Below are 17,717 nucleotides of genomic sequence, written 5' to 3'. Positions count from 1 at the left end.
GTTTCTCCCAACTTGCTAATTGGAGTCCTAAGCTAGTGGGTCTCCAAAATGTGCATCTGTACCTGTGAGCACGAAATGCAGTACCCCCTAAGGAAATGAGGGGTTAGTATGATATATGTACTGAGTATATAAAGTATAACATATCATAAATTAGAACACAGTTGGAGTAGAGTCTTAGTAGTCAAATATGGTATCAAGGAACCATTGTACACGTACTTTGTAAATCGTAAAATTATGCATGCTCATATCACATATTATAGCCGACCTCTTAGGGACTCGGTGAAACACATACCTGTAGGACCATCATCACCTTATCATATTACATCATCATATATATATACATACATACCCGTCCCTCTAGTGAGGTGCTCGGTGAAAAATATAGTGAACCATACACGATTATGTATTTGGCCCGGGCTCGATGAAAGAGGTGTTACAGTATGTACGAGAAGAGTAGTGAGAAACCATACATAATTTAAATCATTATTTGAGACTCAATAGGACAAGAAGAGTAAGCTATTGTCTGAGGACCAGAGTAGTAATGTAATCATCTCTGGTGCCCTCTAAATGCTATTTGGGGCTATATCAGTTGGGACCTTAGGAACCATAGACATGTGCCAGAATAATGCTACCAGCTTATGGAATTAGAGATAACTGTCATCATATAGTCCTTAGGACTAGGATCTTACACACTCGTTACTTCTTAACATATAGAGGGTTTATGGGAAGTAGTTCAATTACTATAAAGGTTTGACCTCAAAAGTAAATAAGAGACATGAACTACATTCAGGACTTAGGAATGGAGTTAACCTAGAGTTTGTATCATATTTTACTTACATCCTAGACATCCCAAAAAAAAGAGAGGATAAGCTTTACATAGTCTTCACTTTCCTTTATGTAGTCGTCATATACATATGTGCCGAGGAACATACGACCCGATTCTTAGATAGTAACATATGCCGAGGAACGTTCGTCCTGATCCTTATACACATATTCCATACCTGGCCTATCAAGGGACTCGGTACCATAAACATCTCATCATAACATCATAACTTATGTCAAAGACATATCAAGAGAAAAGAAGGGTAGCTTTACATACCTTTTTATGGATTAACTGTAATCCAGCTTGCCTTGTTATCTCCTTAACCTATTAACATGAAAGTAAAAGTAAGATTAATAACCTTTCACTTTCCTATTTCCAAATGTACAACCAAGTATCCATAGGAATCATTTACTTATCCATTTCGTTCGACTAGTTTATTACTAGTTCTGAAGTTAGCGGAAATCAGGGCAACATCTCCCCTATAACTTCCCCTATCGAAATTCTAATATTAGCAGCCATATTACCAATAACAACTAGCAGATATATACAATCAAATCACTCCAATACAATGCAATATAAGTTCAACATAACTCACCCAAAACCACGATACCCAAATAAGGTTTTCTATCTCTATTTCATAAAACCTTTAACCACACAAACCGGAGGGCTATGTGGCTGCAACCAGCAGCACCCATACCCCCCCACAACCCTTCTGAAATACTTTCCAGCCCTAAAACTCGTAACCAAACAACCTCCAACTGTAGTACCTCAACCACAATACACTACTCAACTTCGATTTAACTAGAACGACTTCAATTTAGTTTGTTTCTCATGTCAAGTATACTTATGTCATTTTCCTACTTCTAGTTTTATTTAACACATGCAATATAGTCCATAACAAAATCATTAGTGGCTGCTGGTTACCCTTTTGGTGCTGCTCTGAATAGTAAATTTACATCATTAACACCTTCATTTTATCATAGTACACCATAGATATTTAATTCATAGAACAAAATCGGAGGACTTACCTTTTTTTGTCTCCAAACCTATAACTCTCTCTCTAGTTCTAGGGTTTCTTTCCTTTCTTTTGTTTTGAGTTTTATAGGAAGAAGTGAATTAATAGTCATCAAACATGTATATATACACCTCCTTAGGAGGTGAAATGTGTTATCCCCTAAGGGTGACACGTGTCCATCCCCCATTGGGCCAATACATCTATTCCTCCAATCAGGGGATGCCATGTGGAAGGTGGGGTCCACCCCAAGTAGGTCCAAGAAGGTGCATCATCTGCTGCCACATAGCCTCTTTACCTGCTGCCATGTGTCACACTCCCTTTCTGCCACGTGTCTCCTTCTCCCCCTTTCGTAGGCTCATAATATTTTCTTACTTTAAGAACCTATGTAATCATTACTACGTAATATCGGCGTGTACTCAAGTAGCCTAAGTAGGTAATAAATCGAAGTTTGTAGGTTATGCGAGTAAGCTGAGTCCTACGACTCATTACTTGGCCTCCAACTTCTTTCGCATTCTTATAACCCTATTTCCAATCTTTCCTATTATGGGGTATCTCATTCTCCTTTCCTTACAGTTATTTGATAGCGTGGTAGATAATCTAAATCACATGGAACTTTTCAAGAGACATAAGACAATGTCCCAAGGTACGAAAGTACAGGGTATAACATTTTTCCCCTCTTTAGAACATTTATCCTCGAATGTTAAACAAAAACTTACCAGGAGATTTCTTTCTATTGCAATAACATATATTTTCATCCAGCAATTAACATAAGAGTTTCAGAAGTTAAGATTACCTGTAAACATAGGGAATAGATTTAGATATTTATTTTCTATCTCCTCTTCAGCTTCTAGGTCATCTCTTTTCTTTTCTTATTTCACTATAGCACTTTAACTGAAGCTATGTCCTTAGTTCGCAATTTTCTACTCTATCGGTAAAGGATGGCGATAGGTTTCTCCTTATTGGATAACTCCTCTGTGACATGGAAATCATTTACGAGAAAGAATTTGGATGGATTACCAGTACACTTACAAAGCATTGACACATAAAAGACTGGGTGTACTGCTTCCAAGTCCATTGGTAGCTCCAGCTTGTAGGTATCCTTGCCTATTCAGTGGAGGATCTGGTAAGGACCAATGTACCTCGGACTGAGCTTCCCCTTCTTACCAAACCTCATTACTCCCTTCAAAGGTGACACCTTCAAGTACACCCAATTATTCACTTGAAACTCCAAAAGTCAACGTCGATTATCTGCATATGACTTCTATTAACTCTAGGCTTCTAATAACCTTTCCTGAATAAGCTTCACTTTCTCCATTGCCTATTGAATCATGTCTGGGCCTGTTAGTTGTGTTTCACTAATATCAAACCAACCAATAGGTGACCTACATTTTCTATCATACAAGGCCTCATATGGGGCCATTTGGATGCTAGAGTGGTAGCTATTATTATAGGCAAGTTCAACCAGTGGCAAATGGTAATCCCAACTACCTCTGAAATTAATAACACAGGCCTATAGCATATCATCTAATGTCCGAATAGTATGCTCGTCCTATACGTAAGTATTAGGATGAAATGATATTTTAAGACCCACCTGTATTCCTAAACTTTCTTGGAATGATCTCCAAAAGTGAGTAGTAAACTGAGCCCCTCTGTCGGAGATAATAGATGTGGGGACCCCATGAACTCTTACTACTTCTTTGATGTATAATTTAGCGTAATCCTCAATGGAGTATATAGTCCTGACTGGGAGGAAGTGGGCTGATTTCATCAGCCTATCCATAATAACCCATATGGAATCATGCTTTTCGAGAGTGCAAGGTAACCTATAATGAAATCCATATTAATCACTTCAAATTTCCACGTTGGGATCTTCATCTCCTATAGAATTCCACTGGGCTTCTGATACTCGATTTTAACTAATTGGCAGTTTGGGCATTGGGCTACGAATTTCGCTATGTCTTTCTTCATGCCATCCCACCAATATATATATCTAAGGTCATGGTATATCTTTGTTGACTCTGGGTGAACAGCATAGCGATCACAATTTGCTTCTCCCATCAGTTATTGCCGCAGCCTCACAATCTCAGGCATGCATCTTCTGTCCTTATACCTCAACACTCCATCAGGTGTGATCTTGAATGGAGTCTTCCCCTTTTGAAGAGCTACATCCATGTACTATACTAGGGCAGGGTCCTTGTATTGGCATTGTTTTACCTCTTTTATGATCGAGGACCTCGCAACTCTTCAAATAGAAACCCCACCTTCATCCGAATCAGTTGAATAGACTCCCAGGCTAGCCGACTGGCAAATCTCGTGGACGTTCTCTTTCCATTCTGGTTGTACATCTACCAAGCTACCCATTAATCTACGGCTGAGTGCATTTTCTACCATATTTTCTTTCCTTGGGTTGTATAGGATGTCAACATCATAATTATTTACCAACTCTAACCACCTTCTTTACCATAGGTTCAGCTCCTTTTTCTTGAAGATATATTGGAGGCTTCTTTGGTTCGTGTAATTATCAACATGTAAGCCATAGAGGTAATGTCTCCATATTTTTAATGTATGGATTACTCCTGCTAACTACAAGTCGTAAGTAGGGTAATTCTTCTCATGCTTTTTGAGCTGCCGGGGGCATAGGCTATGACTTTACCATACTGCATCAGTACACAACCTAAGCCAACCCTGGAAGCATCACAATAAATAATATAGCTATTTTTCCCCTCAGGAAGGGTTAGGACAAGGGTTGTGGTCAACTTATCTTTCAACAATTAAAAGCTGAGTTCACAAGCTTCAGTCTACTAGAACTTAGCCACTTTTTGGGTTAGCCTTGTTAAAAGCGCTGAAATAGAAGCAAAATTTTCTATGACTCTCTGATATTACCCTGCTAACCCCAGAAAACTATGCAACTTCATAGGTGTTGTAGGTCCCAGCCAAGCTTTCACGGCCTCAATCTTTTGCGTATCTACTTAAATACAATCGGTTCCAATGACATGCCCCAAAAATGCTACTGAAGTCAACCAATACTAATATTTAGAGAACTTAGCATACAATTTCTGGTGTCAAAGCACCCCAAGTACCATTTGCAAATGGTCCATATATTCCTCATTTGATCGTGAATAGACTAGAATATCATCCATAAAGACAATCACGAATAAGTCGAGAAATGGCTGGAACATCCGATTCATTAAGTCCATAAATATTATTGGAGCATTCGTCAACCCAAATGACATTATCCTAAACTTATAATGGCCATATCGGGTTCCAAACGCAGTCTTTGAAATGACTGCTTCCCTTACCCGTACCTGGTGATAGCCTGACCTCAGGTCTATCTTCGAGAACCACTTGGCACCCTGCAACTAGTCAAATACATCATCAATCCTGGGGAGGGGATATTTTTTCTTTATTATTACCTTGTTGAGCTGCCTATAATCAATGCACATTTGCAGTGTCCCATCTTTTTTCCTCACAAATAGTACCGGTTCTCCCCATGGTGATGTGCTGGGCCTGATAAAGCCTTTTTCCAATAAGTCTTTTAGCTGCTCCTTTAGTTCTTTCAATTCTGCAGGTGTCATTCTATATGGAGGGATAGATATGGGCTGAGTATCTGGTAATACATCAACCATGAACTCTATCTTCCATTCAGGTGGAAGACCTGGGAGTTCATTTGGAAACACATCTGGGTACTCATTGACTACTTGCACCGACTAGAGAGTTGGTCCCTCTGCTTCAAGGTTGTGTACATGAACCAAATGATAAATATATCCTTTTCTAACCATCTTTATTTCCTTAAGGTATGAAATGAATTTACCCCTCGACGATGCTGTGTTTCCTACCCACTTGATAATTGGCTGATCTGGGAACCGAACCACTTTGTTTCTACAATCTACATTGGCATGAGAAGAAGCTAACTAGTCCATACCCATAATGACATCAAACTCCATCATATATAACTCTATTAAATTAGGTAGGGTACAATGACTTTATACATCTACCAGGCAATCTCTACCTACTTTACTACAATAGAGTCCCCTATTAGTGTAGCTACCTTAAATGATTCTATTAACTCAGGCTTTATTCCAATTCTACAAGCAACAAAAGGAGATATATATGATAGGGTAGAGCTTGGATCTATCAATGCATATACGTCCCGAGAGAAGATTGATTTTTCAAGTCTCCATTTTCAAAGTCGCATTAGGGCTTTATTCTCAAGGTATGTAGGTCTCATTCATGGGTTCTTCCACCTATGGAGCCCAAGTATTTTCCTAACCTAGAAATGAAATTTTAAATAATCAAATGTATAAGTTATTGAATATTTGAAGTTTAAGTAGCTATCTTAGTCTGTATTTTCTCTTAATTATATAAAAGGTTTGACATATTAACTGTCTTTATATGAAGGCATTAAAGGAGTTTTAAAGTGTATTAGTGGGTTTCTTTAAAGATATCTTAAATGATACATTCCATTACTCTCATGCATGCTAGCATTGGTTTAAATGACTTGAAAATTGATTGATTTGAACTCACCTAGTTTTACTATGTTTCAATGAAGTTTGAATTCAATGCGTGACTCCAAAATGAATTTTTATGAAAGCAAATATCTATGATCAAAAGGGAGTATTATGAAATGAAAGAATGATTGTATAATCATGAAAAGGCTTCCTAGCCAAAAAATGGATTCTATCTGAAAAGGACAATTTCACATATGAATCATCAAGTTTATATGAGTTATTCTACCTAATGATTTTTTGATGATCTAAAGCTATGTATACTATTATGTTCTTATGTTGTATTAAACTATTCTGTGGGATTGACTTAGCACCGAATGGGGCATTGAGGTGAGACTCAATAAGGTAATTCTAGTAGCAACCCCTTGTCTCATTAATTATGTGCCAACATAGGATCCCTTGTAGGCTTAGGCTAGTGGATCCACAAATAAATCTAAATGTTAAAGAAATAAATGAAGTTGATGGATCTCTACCCGGCAAGTAGTCTCCCCGTGTCAAATTAGGAGATTATGTTGGATTCCATGTGATAGCTTGTATGGTATTAAATGTCATTTATGGTCATCTCCCACAAATTAACATTTTCAATGTTATTTACTTGACTGATCATGCATGTATTGCACTATGTTCCATACTATGTTAATGATCTAATATTTCTTCAATGTTATTGCATGCCTACATACTTAGTACATTTAAAGTGCTAACACATACTTTTTTGTCTAAATGATATCACCATGTAGGGATTGGTGTTGCTCCACATTTACCTCCACTTGGCTAGTTGATTCATTGAAGGCTACATAGTTGGTGAGTTCCAATATTTCGAGAATAATATCCCATTTCCTCTTTCATGCTTATGATATGCAAAGACTTTTGAATACTTTTCATGGTTCTTATTTCTATTTGTGATTGAGGGTAAGCTAGGGACATGTATTAGTCCCCCATGAAGTCCAAAAATTTAGAGGTATTGGTTGGAAAAATAGACGATGTTTGATGTGGTTAATTACTCTTATTCGATGTTGTTTCCCTTAGTCCCACTATGTCTTTTTAATTCTACTTGTTATTGAATTTCATTACCTATAAAAGGCTAATTGAATGCTTAGAGACTTGAGTGAGGTACCTCTTGGTTCCTCATTCACCGTGTCATGTCTAGGCCCTAGGCTTGGGTCATGACACCCGAGATCATGCTATAGCTTTTTTCATTCTATACTCTAGTTGGTGATTCAATTGTCGCTAAAAGAGTTTATAAACATTTCCCCATTTTAGTTTTCCATAAAGTCACCTCAGTTGATCTTGTAGATCTTGATATGACCAATTTTTATGTTATCCTTGGTATGGATTGGCTTTTTGCATATTATGCTTCTATATGTTATAGAATCTGTGTGGTTAAGTTTTAATTTACAAATGAGCCAGTCCTAGTATGGAAAGGAAGTAATTTCGTGTTTAACGGTCAATTCATATCATGCCTTCAAGCTTGGAAATAATTTCCAAAGCTTACATCTATCAACTAGTTCAGGTTAGAGATACTAATTCTGAAACTAGTAATCTTGAGTCAGTTTCAGTTGTTAATGAGTTTCCAAAGGTTTTCCTCGATGATCTCCTTGGTATTCCTCCCGAAAGGAAAATAGACTTTGGTATCAATCTCTTCCCTAATACTGAGCATTTTTTATTCCTCCTTACTAAATGACCCCAATAGAATTAAAAGAGTTAAAGAATCGGTTGAAGGATTTGCTAGATAAAGGTTTTATTAGACCGAGTAAGGGAATGTGCCATTCCGAAGGTGGCTTTTAGAACTTGGTATGGTAACTTTGAATTCTTGGTTATCTCTTTTGGACTAACGAATGCTCCTGCAGCTTTTATGGAGTTGATGAATAGGGTGTTTAAGCGATACTTGGATATGTTTGTTATTGTCTTCATTGATGATATTTTGATCTACTCTTGGAGTAATGAGAAGCACCTCGATCATTTGAGAATTGTGTTAGAAATTCTCAAGGACCGTCAGTTATATGCAAAGTTTAGTAAATTTGAATTTTGGTTAAGATCCTTTGCTTTCCTTGGCCACATCTCTCTGGTGAAGGATTTATGGTTGATCCCAAGAAGACCGAGGCCATTAAGAATTGGCCTAGACCATTGACTCCTTCCAATATTCAAAGTTTCTTGGGATTAGCTGGTTATTATAGACGATTTGTGTAACGTTTCTCTTCCCCTGCATCGCCCTTGACTACTTTGACTCAAAAGAAGGTAAAGTTCCAATGGTCTAAGGTGTGAGAAAAGCTTCTAAGAGTTGAAGAATAGGCTTACCTCCACTCCGATATTGACTTTGTCAAAAAGTTATGATGGGTTCGTTATGTATTGTGATGCTTCACAAGTTGGTCTTGATTATGTTCTAATGAAAAATGGTAAAGTGATATCTTATGCTCCAAGGAAACTCAAGGCATATGAAAATAATTACCCATCTCACGACTTGGAGTTGACAATGGTGGTATTTGCTTTGAAGTTATGGAGACACTATCTCTATGGTGTCCATATGGATGTTTTCAACAATCAAAGATTTTGCAATATGTATTCACATAAAAGGACTTGAAACTTTGACAAAGGAGATGGTTCAGGGTTCAGGGTTCATGATGATGATGAAAATGATAATAATAACGATAATGATAATAATAATAATAATAATAATAATAATAATAATAATAATAATAATAATAATAATAATAAGAAGAAGAAGAAGAAGAAGAAGAAGAAGAAGAAGAAGAAGAAGAAGAATAAGAAGAAGAATAAGAATAAGAATAAGAATAAGAATAAGAATAAGAATAAGAATAAGAATAAGAATAAGAATAAGAATAATAATAAGAATAAGAATAAGAATAAGAATAAGAATAAGAATAAGAATAAGAATAAGAATAAGAATAAGAATAAGAATAAGAATAATAATAATAAGAATAAAAATAAGAATAATAATAATAATAATAATAATAATAATAATAATAATAATAATGATGATGATGATGATGATGATGATGTTAATAATAATAATAATACTCATAATGATAATAATAATGATAATAATCATAATGATAATAATAATAATAAAGATAATGATAATGATAATAATAATAATAATAATAATAATAATAATAATAATAATGATAATAATGATAATGATAATGATAATAATAATAATGATAATATTAATAATGATAATGATAAGAATGATAATAATAATGATAATAATGATAATAATAATAATGATAATGATAATTAATATCCGAATAGATACAGGTGTTAGTGGAAACTATATTAGCTATAAGCTTTGTAATAATCTACAACAATATAAATTAAAAGATAAACACCAATATACTAATTTTAATGGAGATAGACATGAAATATAAAACATGATAGAAACATTCATAAAATTTGAAAATAATACAATACCTATAAAATTATTAGTCAAATCGGAAGAAAATAATGATACTTTAGAAATACTCGGGAACTACGTCCCTACCTAGTGTAAAGCCGTATGATATACTTGATCAGGAAATCAAGATTACTTACAATAATGAGATAATTTTCCTATTAAAATGACAAGTCAATATAACATTTATATACCTATTGGAATAACATATAAAGATTATAAAGCATAATATTTTGCTGCTTATATAGATAACGGATTGAGAAAATATTGCTATAAATCAAAAATATTGCCTAAAGAATACCATTAAGATCTTCCTATCACTAAAGGAAGAGATATATCTAATAATATTGTAACCATGTCTAGAGGCATAGCCCGACCTATTATATTACTTAAAGACTTTTTAATAAAATGTCCCCCATTTTATTTTCATAACACCAAACAAGATGTATTGCTAGGAAATAATTTTTTAGAAATATTTCATACAGTCTTATACGATCGAATCTTATTTTAAATCAATTTCAAAACTCCCTGTCAACACACGATTATTTTCAAACATTTTAAAACTGCTTATTCAAAAAGATTACCAATCCAATTTAAACCCCACACAGCTGAGCGTTGTGATATAAGATATCAAAGCAAACCATTTTTGTCACGCCCCGAGAGGGTACCCTAGGCGTGGCCGGCACTCAGAAACCATCTCTGGCTTCCGAGAGAACCACTTGGTCTCATTACTCATTTGTTCATCAGCGGAAGACTTAATAATACTAATGTGGGATTGTCATAATCAAAGGAAAAATAGATAATTCTTAGAAGAAGTAGTTTCTAAGGAGAACTACTCCGATTACATCATCAGACTCTGTCTATGAAGCCTCTAATACTCTTAGATGGTGCCAATGACATGTCCATGGCTACCTCAAAAGAAACATCACACTTAACAATAATAAAAGGATAAGGAGTTCCTTCGAATACAAGAAGGACTCACCAAATAGCTGAAAAGAAATGATCTTCAACGATGCGCCTGTTGAGGATCTCTAACACCTGTATCTGCATCATAAAACGATGCAGGTCGAATGACGTCAGTACGTGGAATGTACGAGTATGTAAAATGGCAGGAAGGTAAGGACAGATATCAAGAAACTCCTCTCAAGAAAACTCAGCTCAGAACTCAACATCATCTCAACATGAATATGTAATGCAAGTTTAAAATATAATAATAAAAATAATAGTAATAAGCAATGTTTACTCAGTTGGGAGTTTCTCTAACCGACAACCATCACTTATGAGCTAGCGATGATACAACGAAGCGATGTCGTTGCCACATCCATCCAATACCTTGCCAGGGTAAAGGACATCACCATCTTGGATCCATTCATCAAAGTCCTCTTTTTGGGACTTAAGAGGCATAGCCTCCATCCTACGCTGGCTATGTAGTTCTGGGGTTTGAGTCAATTAAACTCTTACCCAACTCGGTGCTCAATACTACTCCCAAAATATGTGCTCATATTAAACTCATCATCTAGTCTCATTGGACTTTAATTTAAATCATCAAACTCATCTCATTTCATGTTCATCAATCATTATACTTCCAAAAACATCATTTACATCTCATCAAAACATCTTGCTCAAAATATCATTTTCTCAAATTCATTCAAATTCAACTCTTTTACTCTTTCAAAACTCAATAAAATACATATATAGTATTAATTCATATAACTCTCTTTTTATCAATAAAAATAATAAAAAGCCAACATCTTTACTCAAAACATATGTAAAAATATTCATGAACATCAAATCAATTAGAATTCATGGGAAAGTAGCCATGAACAATAATTCCAATAATATGAGAGATAACAATAATAATAATATTAATGCATAAATATATCAAACTCAATAGAAGAAGAATTAATTCATCTAGAATTCAAGATTTGAATAAAACTCAACTATAACTCAATTATAATAAATTTAAATATTGGGCGCATGGACGAACTCAATCCAATGCTATGAAAGCCTTACATACCTTAAATCCGAAGGTTTACTCCGAATTGGAATACTCTTGGATCCCTAGCCTTTTCTCCTCACCGGAGTATTTTGTGTACTACCCGGAGTATAAGAATAACCGGAGTAGTATTTTTATACTACTAAAACTAAAACTATATTTGAGAAGAAGTATATAGAGAGAAGAAATGCTTAGGAAAGCTTGATGAATAAAATGAGGAAATAAGGTGGGTATTTATAGGTGGGAAAGAGGGACCTAATAATAAATAAAATAATTATAAAGAAAAATCTGAAAATTTAATGGAATATATTGATGTCATGGATGATGTTAAATGGAGGACAATTTATGTCATGCATGATGTCAAATGCATCTAGATGTTTCCATGGTAGGTAAGATGAGTTCTTTTTAACCGAATACTCATTTTCGAAGCTACGTTTGAATAAGATAAATTCCTTATTAGGATTTGGTTTCTTCATAAGAATTGTAGATATGGAAGTCTAGTTTCATATCGTTCAAGAATCAACCAATTTGGAGCAACCTACAGTGAGATATGAATTTTCTTCTATCAACACTCAATTTCGTCACAGCACTATATCTTGCAAAGATTAATTTATTTGACCTACTTATACTCCGAATTTGAAGTTATGTTCTTCATGAAAGTTGTAGGTAAGGATGTTGTGATTACCCAGAAATTTGAATCACCTAATTTGGACCAACCTATGAAAAGTTATGCCCAAAATACAGAGGCTGTATTATTTTTGTCGAGAATTGAAATACCGACATACAACATTTTAGGGGTTGTTACAATATCTCCCCCTTGGGATCATTCGTCCTCGAATGAAGATGAAAATAGGAGACATAAAGAATGAATATCATCAATACATCAACTCCGATACTCAAATGGTTAATGACTCAAACTCAAGAATAAACATCGACTCAAAGGTAGAAGTAAGGAATATTACCTTGAATATCGTCATCAGAAGGCATAAATAGATGAGGATAGTTAGCCTTCATATCTTCTTCAGCTTCCCATGTAGCCTCTTCAACAAATTGATTTCGCCATAGGACTTTGACAGATGCCACTTCCTTAGTTCTTAATTTGCGAACCTGACGATCAAGAATTTGAACTGGAATCTCTTCATAACTCAAACTCTCTTTCACCCCAATGCTCTCAGCTGGGACAACAAGTGAAGGATCTCCCAAACACTTCTTAAGCATAGAGATGTGAAACACGGGATGAATAGCAACTAATTCTGGAGGCAACTCCAATTCATAGGCTACGTTACCTACCCTCCTCATAATCTGATAAGGACCAATGTAGCGGGGACTAAGCTTCCCTTTCTTTCCAAATCTCATCACACCCTTCATGGGTGAAACTTTCAAGTATACCCAATCGTACACTTCGAACTCTAAATCTCTTCTTCTAACATCAGTGTAGGATTTTTAGCGACTTTGAGCAGTCCTCAACCTCTCTTGTATGGTTTTCACCTTCTCCATAGCTTGGTGAACCAAGTCTGGTCCAATCAACTCAGCTTCACCAACTTCAAACCAACCAATTGGTGATCTACATCTCCTCCCATACAGAGCTTCATAAGGAGCCATTTGAATACTCGAATGGAAACTATTATTGTATGCAAACTCAATAAGAGGTAAATGATCATCCCAATTACCTTTGAAGTCAATGACACAGGCTCTTAACATATCCTCCAAAGTCTGTATCGTACGCTCTGCCTGGCCATCTGTTTGCGGATGAAAAGCAGTACTAAGGTTCACTCTTGAACCCAAGCCCTTCTGAAATGACTTCCAAAACTGAGCAGTAAATTGAGCTCCCCTATCAGAGATGATAGACAAAGGAACTCCATGCAGTCTAACAATCTCTCTAAGATACAGTTTGGCATAATCCTCTGCAGTGTTCGTAGTCTTAACCGGCAAGAAATGGGCCGATTTGGTCATCCTATCCACAATCACCCAAATAGAGTCATGTTGTTTGCGGGTTCGTGGTAAACCGGTAATGAAGTCCATATTGATCATTTCCCACTTCCATTCCGGTATCTCTATATTCTGAGCCACTCCACAAGGCCTTTGGTGCTCAACTTTAACTTGTTGGCAATTTGGGCACTTGGACACAAACTCTGCTATATCTCTCTTCATTCCTCTCCACCAGTATACTTCTCTCAAGTCATGATACATCTTTGTTGAACCTGGATGGATGGAATACTTAGAATTATGGGCTTCTTTCATGATTCTCTCCCTAATACCATCAACACTTGGAACACATAATCTTTCTTGATATCTCAACACTCCATCTCCCCCTTTGGTAAAAACCATTACCTTCTGCTTGTGAACCTCATCCTTCAGTTGAAGAAGAATAGGGTCCTGATCTTGCTTTTCTTTCACCTCTGCAACTAGAGATGATTCGGCTCCATTTCGTACTATTGTACCACCCTCACTAGAGTCAATAAGTTGAACTCCCAAACGCGCAAGTCTATGCACTTCCTTTGCCAACTCCTTCTTTTCCTCTTCCACATGAGTTGTACTTCCCATAGATAACCTGCTAAGAGTATCAGCAACTACATTTGCTTTACCTGGGTGGTAGAGAATGCTCATGTCATAATCCTTGAGCAACTCTAGCCATCTCCTTTGCCTCAAATTCAGCTCCTTCTGGCTGAATACATACTGCAAGCTCTTATGGTCTGTGAACACATCCACATGTACACCATAAAGATAGTGACGCCAAATCTTAAGAGCAAATACCACAGCTGCCAACTCAAGGTCATGAGTGGGGTAGTTCCTCTCATGAGTCTTAAGCTGCCTGGAGGCATAGGCAATGACCTTACCTTTCTGCATCAATACACATCCCAACCCAACTCTTGAAGCATCACAATAGATTACAAAACCATCCATTCCTTCGGGTAGGGATAGTACTGGAGCAGTAGTCAATCTAGCTTTCAACTCTTGAAAACTTTTCTCACAAGCATCAGACCATTGAAACTTAGCCTTCTTCTGAGTCAGCTTAGTCAATAGTGAGGATATGGATGAAAATCCCTCAACAAACCTCCTGTAGTAACCAGCCAAACCTAAGAAACTCCTTATGTCGGTTGGAGAGGTGGGTCGGGGCCAGTTCTTAACTGCCTCAATCTTTTGAGTATCAACTTGGATTCCATCCCCAGATATAATATGACCTAGGAATGCTACAGACTCAAGCCAAAACTCACACTTTGAAAACTTAGCATACAACTCCTTCTCCTTAAGAGTTTGAAGGACAATCCTAAGGTGATTAGCATGCTCACTCTTACTTCTAGAGTAGACCAAAATATCATCGATGAAGACAATTACAAACGTATCTAGGTATGGCTTGAATACTCGGTTCATGAGGTCCATAAAAGCTGCTGGAGCATTTGTCAATCCAAAGGACATAACAAGAAACTCAAAATGACCATAGCGGGTTCGAAAAGCCGTCTTCGGGATGTCACATTCTCTCACTTTCAACTGGTGATAGCTTGATCTGAGGTCTATCTTAGAGAAACATGTGGCACCCTGAAGTTGGTCAAATAAATCATCTATTCTGGGGAGAGGGTACTTGTTTTTAATGGTGACCTTGTTTAGTTGTCGGTAATCAATGCACATTCTAAGGGACCCATCTTTCTTTCGCACGAATAGGACAGGAGCGCCCCAGGGTGAGACACTTGGCCTAATAAACCCCTTATCTAGGAGGTCTTTCAGTTGTTCTTTCAACTCAGCAGGAGCCATCCTATAAGGAGGAATGGAGATAGGTTGTGTATCAGGAAGGATATCAATACCAAAGTTTATCTCTCTATCAGGAGGAATTCCGGGTAGATCCTCAGGAAAGACTTCAGGAAACTCATTCACAATGGGAACTGACTCAAGAGATGGAGTCTGATCATTAATATTTTTGACTCGAACTATATGATATATACATCCCTTAGAGATTAATTTTCTGGCCTTAAGGTAGGAAATAAATTTACCCCTAGACACTACAGAATTCCCCTTCCACTCTAAGATAGGCTCGTTTGGAAATTGAAACTTGATAATTCGGGTCCTACAATCAACCGAAGCATAACAAGAATAAAGCCAGTCCATACCAAGAATCACATCAAAATCAACCATGTCCAACTCAACTAAGTCAGCCATGGTATCCCTATGATAGATTGACACAGTACAATTTCTATAGACCCTCTCAGCTAAGATAGAATCACCAACAGGAGTAGACACACTGAAAGGCTCAAGAAGACACTCAGGAAGGATCTCAAATTTACTAGCCAAGTAAGGAGTCACAAAAGATAATGTAGCACCCGGATCAAGTAATGCATACACATCAAAAGAAAGGACTCGAAGCATACCAGTAACAACATCGGGTGCGTTTTCTTGGTCTTGGCGACTACCCATAGCATACAGACGGTTGGTTCCCCCACCTGCACTTGAAGCTGCACCTCTATGATTACCTCTATTCTGTGGAGCTGCAGAAGAAAACTGAGCTCTACTACTTCCATCTCCCTGCCTTTTTGAAGGACACTCATTCTGGAAGTGACCTATCTTTCCACATCCGTAGCAAGCATTGGTGCCCACACGACACTCTCCCAAATGGAGCCTTCCACATCTATCACATGGTGGTTTCCCTCTAGAACCTTGAGCCATACTTAATTGGGACTGAGAACCTTGAGATCGGAAGTTTTGGTGACTTAGAGATCTTTGATCATACCTGGTATTAGGTGTAAAAGTATTTGTTGGGGAAGGTGCATAACTGGAAGACCTTTTCTGAAAGAAAGACTTGTTACCCTTCCCTTGCTTCTGCTCATTCTCATGCCCAGCAGACTTAGCCTTCTTGCTTAGGTGTTCTTCTCGGTCCTTTTTCTTATCATCCTCAACGTGCTGAGCATACACCATCAATCTAGAAAAATCCATATCAGAAATCATTAGCATTGCCTTACATTCTTTCTTTACATGTTTGCCTAGGCCAGAGACAAACTTCCTCATCTTAGACCTTATATGGGGAATCATTTCTGGGGCATATTTGGACAATTGAATAAACTTCAAACTATATTCTTTCACAGTCATACTCTCTTGCTTGAGGTTCACAAACTCCTCAATTTTTGCTTCACGTAGCTCTTGGGGAAAAAAGTTATCAAGAAATGCTCTTTCAAACTCATCCCAAAGAGCAGGCTCTGCATCTTCACCTCTACTTTCTTCCCACTGGTTATACCAGACATTTGCGATATCCTTGAGTTGATAAGACACCAACTCAACACCCTCAATCTCTGTAGCATGCATCGCTTTTAGTATCTTCCACATCTCATCAATGAAATTTTGGGGGTCTTCATCAACGTTAGAACCCGTGAAGACCGGTGGATTCATTCTCAGAAAATCTCTGATCCTCGTGGCAGCAGACGGCTCTTGATAACTAGAGCTAGGAGTTGGTGAACTCTGGCTACTATTTCGAGCAGCCACCAACTGGGTAAGCATAGCAATCGCTCCTCGAAAATCATCCTCAGAAGTAGGAGTGGTCTGAACAGTAGGTACTTGGGGTACCTCAGTAGACCTTGCAGGTCGGCGCCTAGTTCTCTGTGGAGGCATCACTGACTGTGGAACCTCAGTGCTGGGAGCGTTCCTCTAACTAGCTGAACGTTTAGGAGGCATGTCTGAAACGTGTAAACGCACGAATTAGAAAGAAAGCTTTTATAGAGTTAAACTCTATCGCACGAACTCAGATTATGAAAGAAGTGAAATAATTCCTAATGTCCTATAGCTTCCTGATTATAAGTGTGGTGCACGACACACCTATAAACAAGACTCTACTAGACACGGCTTCATAGACACCCTAGGATTCTTGAACTCTGTGCTCTGATACCAAGTTTGTCACGCCCCGAGAGGGTACCCTAGGCGTGGCCGGCACTCAGAAACCATCTCTGGCTTCCGAGAGAACCACTTGGTCTCATTACTCATTTGTTCAT

Source organism: Solanum dulcamara, chromosome 12 (assembly GCF_947179165.1).
Source record: "Solanum dulcamara chromosome 12, daSolDulc1.2, whole genome shotgun sequence".
In the NCBI taxonomy this organism is placed as follows: Eukaryota; Viridiplantae; Streptophyta; class Magnoliopsida; order Solanales; family Solanaceae; genus Solanum; species Solanum dulcamara.
This window is presented reverse-complemented; position numbering follows the sequence as displayed.